Here is a 10,000-nt window from a genome sequence, read left to right on the forward strand (position 1 = left end):
CTTTCTTTTTTGATCATTCATATCACTTTCTTTCTTTTTGGATCATTTCCAGTGTTTACCCCCCTCTTACCTTTGTACAGTGTTCTAGTAACACAGCAACACAGTCTTAACTTAAGTGTCTCTGTATTTTTACACTAGTAAATGCACAAGTCCAATACAGGACACACATAACAATGTTGTTTACTTTCAAATTTTTCTGGCTTTTATTGATCATTCTTTGATTTTATTCATTAGCAATTCATTGATAATACCAGTTTTCAACTTGAAAAGGTAGAATATGATTAAGGTTATTTTTAGAGAAAATGTTGAGAGTCCGGTAGCAAACAACATATGTGTTGAATGCAGGAGAAATTACCCAGCTTCTCAACATTGTCACCATATAGTCTAAACCAATATCAGAACAGCTGCTCAAATTCAACACAAACTTTTACTCAGTTTCACACAAAGATTGAAATCTACACATTGTGAAACATAATTTACACTCCTCTGACCTTTTGAATCTGTTTTTAGATAGCCTCATGATGTGAGCAGATGAATGGGTTGGCTTCTGTTAAGCAGCCAAATGTTGAGAGTCCGGTAGCAAACAACATATGTGTTGAATGCAGGAGAAATTACCCAGCTTCTCAACATTGTCACCATATAGTCTAAACCAATATCAGAACAGCTGCTCAAATTCAACACAAACTTTTACTCAGTTTCACACAAAGATTGAAATCTACACATTGTGAAACATAATTTTCACTCCTCTTATCTTTTGAATCTGTTTTTAGATAGCCTCATTAAGATAGCAATATTGGAAGTCAAGTGGAGACTTAGCACTCATCACCTAAACTATTCAGCTATGAATATATTAATTAGCACTCATCAACAGGTTGATAACATTGTGGGGGAAGCCCCATTCACATGATGAGTCACAAACTCCTCCCACCTTTGATAGGCCCCAATCAAGCTGATGGGCCTATGGCATCATCATGGAGGATAAATACTGCAGGAGAAATTACCTGGATTTCCAACAATCTGGTCATATCACTTTCTTTCTTTTTTGATCATTCATATCACTTTCTTTCTTTTTGGATCATTTCCAGTGTTTACCCCCCTCTTACCTTTGTACAGTGTTCTAGTAACACAGCAACACAGTCTTAACTTAAGTGTCTCTGTATTTTTACACTAGTAAATGCACAAGTCCAATACAGGACACACATAACAATGTTGTTTACTTTCAAATTTTTCTGGCTTTTATTGATCATTCTTTGATTTTATTCATTAGCAATTCATTGATAATACCAGTTTTCAACTTGAAAAGGTAGAATATGATTAAGGTTATTTTTAGAGAAAATGTTGAGAGTCCGGTAGCAAACAACATATGTGTTGAATGCAGGAGAAATTACCCAGCTTCTCAACATTGTCACCATATAGTCTAAACCAATATCAGAACAGCTGCTCAAATTCAACACAAACTTTTACTCAGTTTCACACAAAGATTGAAATCTACACATTGTGAAACATAATTTACACTCCTCTGACCTTTTGAATCTGTTTTTAGATAGCCTCATGATGTGAGCAGATGAATGGGTTGGCTTCTGTTAAGCAGCCAAATGTTGAGAGTCCGGTAGCAAACAACATATGTGTTGAATGCAGGAGAAATTACCCAGCTTCTCAACATTGTCACCATATAGTCTAAACCAATATCAGAACAGCTGCTCAAATTCAACACAAACTTTTACTCAGTTTCACACAAAGATTGAAATCTACACATTGTGAAACATAATTTACACTCCTCTGACCTTTTGAATCTGTTTTTAGATAGCCTCATGATGTGAGCAGATGAATGGGTTGGCTTCTGTTAAGCAGCCAAATGTTGAGAGTCCGGTAGCAAACAACATATGTGTTGAATGCAGGAGAAATTACCCAGCTTCTCAACATTGTCACCATATAGTCTAAACCAATATCAGAACAGCTGCTCAAATTCAACACAAACTTTTACTCAGTTTCACACAAAGATTGAAATCTACACATTGTGAAACATAATTTACACTCCTCTGACCTTTTGAATCTGTTTTTAGATAGCCTCATGATGTGAGCAGATGAATGGGTTGGCTTCTGTTAAGCAGCCAAATGTTGAGAGTCCGGTAGCAAACAACATATGTGTTGAATGCAGGAGAAATTACCCGGCTTCTCAACATTGTCACCATATAGTCTAAACCAATATCAGAACAGCTGCTCAAATTCAACACAAACTTTTACTCAGTTTCACACAAAGATTGAAATCTACACATTGTGAAACATAATTTACACTCCTCTTATCTTTTGAATCTGTTTTTAGATAGCCTCATTAAGATAGCAATATTGGAAGTCAAGTGGAGACTTAGCACTCATCACCTAAACTATTCAGCTATGAATATATTAATTAGCACTCATCAACAGGTTGACAACATTGTGGGGGATGCCCCATTCACATGATGAGTCACAAACTCCTCCCACCTTTGATAGGCCCCAAACTCCTCCCACCTTTGATAGGCCACAATCAAGCTGATGGGCCTATGGCATCATCATGGAGGATAAATACTGCAGGTAAACTCCACTGCATCAGTGTGTTTTCAATTCTGATCACACACACACCACCTCTTTGCCATTTTGGAAGAGAATTTCATCGAACCTTTAGACTTTTCTGAAGAAAACTCTTTTTTGAATTTTCTTGCTTTTGTAAAAGGATTTTTTTCTCCTGCTATTTCTATTTCTATTCTTTTTTTGTTTATTTTCTTGCTTTCTCTCTTCCCAAGAGCTTTGTTTTTTTTTTCTTCTTTTTGTGAAAAAGACTTTGCTGAGGACAATGGCAGGACAGGCTGCAAAGTAAGTACCAATTTGTTTTCACTAGTTGAATTGTATTTTGCTTGAAACAGGCAGATGTGGCTGCCAGTGCAGTAAGTGATATTCACTTGAAAAGATTTCTTCAAATAAGTCAGGGGTGGTTTCACTGACTGTCTACTTTCTCTCTTTCTCTCTCACAGCTCGGATCGCCGCATCATCCACTGCCTGCTGTGCGAGAAACCCCAGGAAGTACTGTCTGCCCACCTGGCCAGGGTCTGCATGAAGCGCAACACAGTTGCGGAGAGGCAGGCAGAGCTGCAGAGGGCCAAGACGTCGATGAAGGATTGGACCCGCCAAGGCAGAACCTGGGACTACGCCGAGATGTGCAGGCGGTACCCCCACAGGCCTTCCAGACTGGCTCTTCTTGAGGATCTTCGTAGAAGAAACTTCTTCGTCCTCAATGCCCCCATGGATGCAGACATTGAGCCCAGCGTCGAGCAGCCGTCAACTTCGGCTGCTGCCGAGCAAGCCCCCATCCCGGCCAGTGGCAGCACAGAGGAAGACCGTAGAGGCGCTGAAGAGACCCCCGGCACTGATTCCAGTGAGGATGCTGGTCCAAGTGACCCAACATGGCAAAAGTAAGTTCATCACCTCACTCAACACACACAAGTTCAATCAGTGGGCTTTGGCTGTGAACATCTGTAAGTTCCTTTGAGCTAATTTTCTCTGTATTTTCTCAGGGACACGGCCCAGTACCAGACAACCCTGAGGGTCAAAATGCAGCAGACGGGACTTTATGAAAAGTTCCCACGTGAAGCTGCAATTTTGACGGGGTTCAAGCACTACCTGACTACCTCTCTGCTAGTCCCAAACTGCCAACAGGAGGTAAGATCTAACCACATTTTATTTATTTATTGATTTATTTAACCTTCATTTAACCTGGCAAGTCATAAAGAACAAATTCTTATTTACAACCTACACTGTAGTATTCTGCTCTCTGTGTTGCTCTTTGCAGCCTGTAGTCTATTAGCATCTCTATAGTGTGACAACAGGCTCATTGACACAGGCACACACACACACACACCCCCATACACACACAGACTGCAGCTCTGTAGCAATTCATACTTCACTCATTCCCTCTTCCTCTTTCATCACAGGTAGACAATGTCTCCAGGATGTTCAGGTACATCCAGCCGAGCGGGGATGAAGTGAGCATGGACTTTCTCCTGAAGAGCACGGAGACCCAGGACTTCCTGAACAGGCTGAGGGTACTGCAGATGAGTCCATCCACCATCCTCAACTACATCAAGAACATGATCCGGTGTGTCCAGTACCTCAAGACACGCCTGGATTTGGCTGCAGCGGACCCGGACTTCCACAGGAAGTGTCAGGCGTACATCGAGCTGCTCAACACCTTGAGGAAGCCAGTGGCAAAGGCCCTCAGCAAAGACACATGCCAAAAAAAGTGAGTTGTTAATCTCCCTGCTCTACCTTTCCTTTAATGACTTCTCTCATGTGGATAGTACTTGGAAGGCTGCCAGGATTATGTGATACAGAAAAATCTCCAACTCTCCTCCTCATTGGTGTTTTGTTTTATCTTATCATTCTAGGTACGACCGCTTCATTCATGGCCAGGCGAGTCTCCACGACTGCCAGAGAGTCCTCCGCGAGGCCAAGAAGGACATGCTGGGCATCTACGGCAAGCTCCTGCAGCAGCAGCGTGTGGAAGAAGAGGAGAAGACACTGTTCCGCTACAACTGCGAAGCCATCCTGATGCTGAAACACTTCCAGAGACCCGGAGCAGTGGAGGGATTGACAGTAAGTACTTTTCCCCCACAGTGTTTCCTCAGTTGGTACAAAGTATTGCATGTAGTCAGTAGAAAATATCGCATGTCCAGATTCAAATAGAACAGTGCTACTTTGTTCATGTCATTAATTCCCACTGTGTCCTTCATTGTTTTCCAGGTGTCAGAGTGGCTCGACCAGAAGCGCGTCGATGGACGAGTCTGTGTGGGGGTCAGCCAACACAAAACGGCCACAATGCAGATAGCGACATTTGCCCTCACCGAGGAGGAGGCTGCTGTAAGTTCTCTAACAGGCTGAAAAAACCCTAGACCTAACCCTAACCCTCACCATGAATAACTGTATCCATCAATAATTTCTCAAGTATTAACTTCATCCATATCTTATCTCCACAGATGCTGGATGAATACTACAATGGCATCCGCCAAGGATGTATGCAGGATGATGTGGATGATAAGGGCAAATTTTTCCTGTCCAAATCCGGCGGACCAATTTCCAGCGCCACCAACGACCTCAGACGTCTGCATGAACAGTAAGTATTCGCAGAATCCCATGTACTAACATGTACATATTAATATGTACTGTACAGAGAAGGTAGACAAGGATTAAATTGGTAGACTGGTTTTGTACTCTTTCTATAATATTATTGTAATATAATATGATTGTAATCTGAGATTTCTTCTTCATTGCAGCTACAAAATCCCAAACATCACGAGCCAAGAAGTCAGAAAAGTTGCAGAGACAGCAGTGAGTGCGAACTTTTCCGAGGAGCAGAAAAGTGCAGCGGCACACTACATGGCCCACTCTACAGCGGTGGCCAATGCCCACTACAGGATGAGGACCCTGGAGGGTATCGTGGCCACCGCCAACCTGTTCAACAGTTTGGAAGGGTATGTGTCATCATCCAGAACACACAACCTTCAACTATTCTCTCTCTCACAGCTTCTTCCAAGGTCAGTCCAGCTGTTTGTCAGTGTTTAACCATGAAATCTTCTCCATCTTGCAGTTCTTCTACTGATGAGTCAGGGGATGAGAGGCGTGGTCGGGGACAGAAGAGAGGCAGAGACACCGCTGAACAGGACGGCAGGGACTTTGCCACGTTCATCCAGCACTTCCCGGTGACAGCGATGGGCCAGCCTCCCACTAAGAAGCAGCGGACCGAGGCTGGCTTTTCGATAAACAGAGTGTTGTATGATCGGTGGAGGGCTGCGCAGTATGGCAAGCGGGAGGAATACCTCTTGTGTAAGTGTAAATACTTTATTATGCAATGATTCAATTAAATGATCAACAACATTTCTATAAACAAAAGTAACGTAGAATTCACAAGTGTGGACAAGAATTTAAATTTCAATTTTCTCTCTTTGACAGCCCAATGTACAAGACGCCCCCCAACTGTCCAGAAGGTCGCAAAGGTCATCAGGGCCGAGGGGTGGACTGCCAACCATCCCCGTCCTGAGGACATTGTGGCCAAGTGGAAGCCAGCCAACAGGGTGCAGTGTGAGAGTGATCCACGCATCATCAGGAGTGTCACAAGGCAGAGGTGGACAGGCCTGGCCATCAAGGATTTCGGTGGCAACAAAGGGAAAGGTATGTAAAAATGTCTTGTTTTCCTTTGCTCTCCTGTTTTCTCTGTAAATTCACATATTCACATACTAATGTCACCTTCTTTTGACCACAGGAGTTGTTGCCACCAAATCCTTTGCCAAGGGCTCCATCATCTGTGATTATCATGGCAAGGTAATCACAGCAGCAGAGGGCAGGACGATGATGGAGTCCATGCAGGATGAGATGGGCTACCTTTTTTTCTTCAAGAGCCATGATGGTCGCGACCTCTGCATCGACGCCCAGACGTTTCCTTGCGAGTGTCACCCATCTGTCGAAACCCTTGGCAGAATGATGAATCATTCGCGGAAGAACAGCAATGTCACGCCACGGTACTGCAAGATGACCTTCCCGGAAGGAGTGAGGGATGTCATCCTGTTCCAGGCCACCAAAGACATTTCCATTTCCGAAGAGCTCCGCTTCGACTATGGAGTGAACAGGAAGTCTTTCCGAGGAGAAGGGCTGGAACTCGAGTGGCTGGATGACTGACCAACATAGCAGCAGGTAAAGTTTGAATGCAGGCCTATTAAGATGATGATTTTGTAACTGTTACTGTGTTGCCTCTTTGACACAGGAAACCCACATTAAATTTGTTTCTACATGTCTGTCAACAGGAAGGGAGGATGGCACCAAAAAAGGCTCAAGAAAAAAAAAAGCACCTGGAGCCTCAAACAGAAGGTGTGTATCTGACATGACTGAGTACTGTTCACTTTCAACTTTTGACACCTAAAAATGACATTAATGACTCATTTTTATGCTTTCTCTTCCATTCAGTCTCTCAGTCTGAGACTCTCAACAACCTGGGAAAGATCCCCCAAGATTAATCAAAAAAAACAAAAACAAACACAATACAAACAGACAATTTTATTGTTGTGTGGTGTGTGTGTGTGTGACATACAATTTTATTGTTGTGTGGTGTGTGTGTGTGTGACATACAATTTTATTGTTGTGTGGTGTGTGTGTGTGTGACATACAATTTTATTGTTGTGTGGTGTGTGTGTGTGTGACATACAATTTTATTGTTGTGTGGTGTGTGTGTAACAGGCCATCAATAAATTCATACAACTCAGCACAGAAGCTGAGAAAAATGGAATGAAAGGCCCAGACCAGGGATTTCCTCCTGCTCCTCCTCCCCCATCATCATTATCTGCACTCTGCACCATTGCACTATTGTCCTAGTGTTCTTTACATATGTATACATATACTGTTTTTTTTTTTTATTATATGTCTATATCTGTATATTTGTACATAGTAGTTAAATGCTTAGGTTTACCTCTGTTCATCTTGTTTTGTAAATAAAATCATCTTACTTTAAAAGTAATCCTCGGGTATGGCGTCCTCTTTATATGTTGCTGGTCACAAGGTTGAGCCAAATGTTTTCTTTGTTGTGGCCGTACGAGTTATTTTGATCTATATTATAACCCATGAAGGAAAGTTATAGATATCACTGGTGGTGTTTATTTAGTGTTTCTACTGTCAACATTACTACAATAAAAGAAAAGGTGGTGTACTACACTAAACTGAAGGTAAAGGAAAGTTAGAATATTGTATGTTAAAGGAATATTTGTAGTCAGCATGGTAACAGTGAGTACCAGGGGCACGTCACAATTATATAGTATGCAGTATAAATGTTGAGAGTCCGGTAGCAAACAACATATGTGTTGAATGCAGGAGAAATTACCCAGCTTCTCAACATTGTCACCATATAGTCTAAACCAATATCAGACCAGCTGCTCAAATTCAACACAAACTTTTACTCAGTTTCACACAAAGATTGAAATCTACACATTGTGAAACATAATTTACACTCCTCTTACCTTTTGAATCTGTTTTTAGATAGCCTCATGATGTGAGCAGATGAATGGGTTGGCTTCTGTTAAGCAGCCAAATGTTGAGAGTCCGGTAGCAAACAACATATGTGTTGAATGCAGGAGAAATTACCCAGCTTCTCAACATTGTCACCATATAGTCTAAACCAATATCAGAACAGCTGCTCAAGTTCAACACAAACTTTTACTCAGTTTCACACAAAGATTGAAATCTACACATTGTGAAACATAATTTACACTCCTCTTACCTTTTGAATCTGTTTTTAGATAGCCTCATGATGTGAGCAGATGAATGGGTTGGCTTCTGTTAAGCAGCCAAATGTTGAGAGTCCGGTAGCAAACAACATATGTGTTGAATGCAGGAGAAATTACCCAGCTTCTCAACATTGTCACCATATAGTCTAAACCAATATCAGAACAGCTGCTCAAGTTCAACACAAACTTTTACTCAGTTTCACACAAAGATTGAAATCTACACATTGTGAAACATAATTTACACTCCTCTGACCTTTTGAATCTGTTTTTAGATAGCCTCATGATGTGAGCAGATGAATGGGTTGGCTTCTGTTAAGCAGCCAAATGTTGTATGTTGTTACCAGTACCAGACAACCCTGAGGGTCAAAATGCAGCAGATGGGACTTTATGAAAAGTTCCCACGTGAAGCTGCAATTTTGACGGGGTTCAAGCAGTACCTGACTACCTCTCTGCTAGTCCCAAACTGCCAACAGGAGGTAAGATCTAACCACATTTTATTTATTGATTGATTTATTTAACCTTCATTTAACCTGGCAAGTCATAAAGAACAAATTCTTATTTACATCTTACACTATAGTATTCTGCTCTCTGTGTTGCTCTTTGCAGCCTGTAGTCTATTAGCATCTCTATAGTGTGACAACAGGCTCATTGACACACACCCCCATACACACACAGACTGCAGCTCTGTAGCAATTCACACTTCACTCATTCCCTCTTCCTCTTTCATCACAGGTAGACAATGTCTCCAGGATGCAATGATTCAATTAAATGATCAACAACATTTCTATAAACAAAAGTAACGTAGAATTCACAAGTGTGGACAAGAATTTAAACTTAAATTTTGCATTGCACTATTGTCCTAGTGTTCTTTACATATGTATACATATACTGTTTTTTTTTTAAATTATATGTCTATATCTGTATATTTGTACATAGTAGTTAAATGCTTAGGTTATTTTGATCTATATTATAACCCATGAAGGAAAGTTATAGATATCACTGGTGGTGTTTATTTAGTGTTTCTACTGTCAACATTAAAGGTGGTGTACTACACTAAACTGAAGGTAAAGGAAAGTTAGAATATTGTATGTTAAAGGAATATTTGTAGTCAGCATGGTAACAGTGAGTACCAGGGGCACGTCACAATTATATAGTATGCAGTATACATACAGTTGTATGACTTACACTGTGTAAATATTTGTGAATTATCTGATAACCCTCACACTTGTAGAAACAGCATCTCAGTACTCTTCTCAGTGGTGTGTGTCTCCCTTGGCACTGCTGTAGGAGCAAGGGAGCTTACAGCTGTCTGTGTGTCTCTCATACACATGCAAATTTCCCCCCATCCCCCATGGGCTGCACTAGGATCTCTGCAGCAAGGGAGCTCTCTGTGTGTCTCTCATACACATGCATACAGGAAAGAATTTATAAAGGAAAAAGGGTTAAAAGGTAAGGTCAGGTAAACTGAATGTAAAGGAAAGAGGTTAGTCAGTTGACTGACACTCGAAAATTCGGCCTTTTGGCCAAGATTCTTGCTGCATTCCCTTGAAAATAACAATAATGCTAATAAACAGTTAAATCCAGAGGGATGGGGCTTTCTGGAAGAGACATTTTCTGTCCTTAGCAGGTCTAATAAGGCCTGTAAGGGTGCTATTTCCTCAATAACCCAAAACAACATGGAAAAACTTTAAAAAGTCATATCT

This window comes from Centroberyx gerrardi, chromosome 23 (assembly GCF_048128805.1).
Source record: "Centroberyx gerrardi isolate f3 chromosome 23, fCenGer3.hap1.cur.20231027, whole genome shotgun sequence".
Classification (NCBI taxonomy): domain Eukaryota; kingdom Metazoa; phylum Chordata; class Actinopteri; order Beryciformes; family Berycidae; genus Centroberyx; species Centroberyx gerrardi.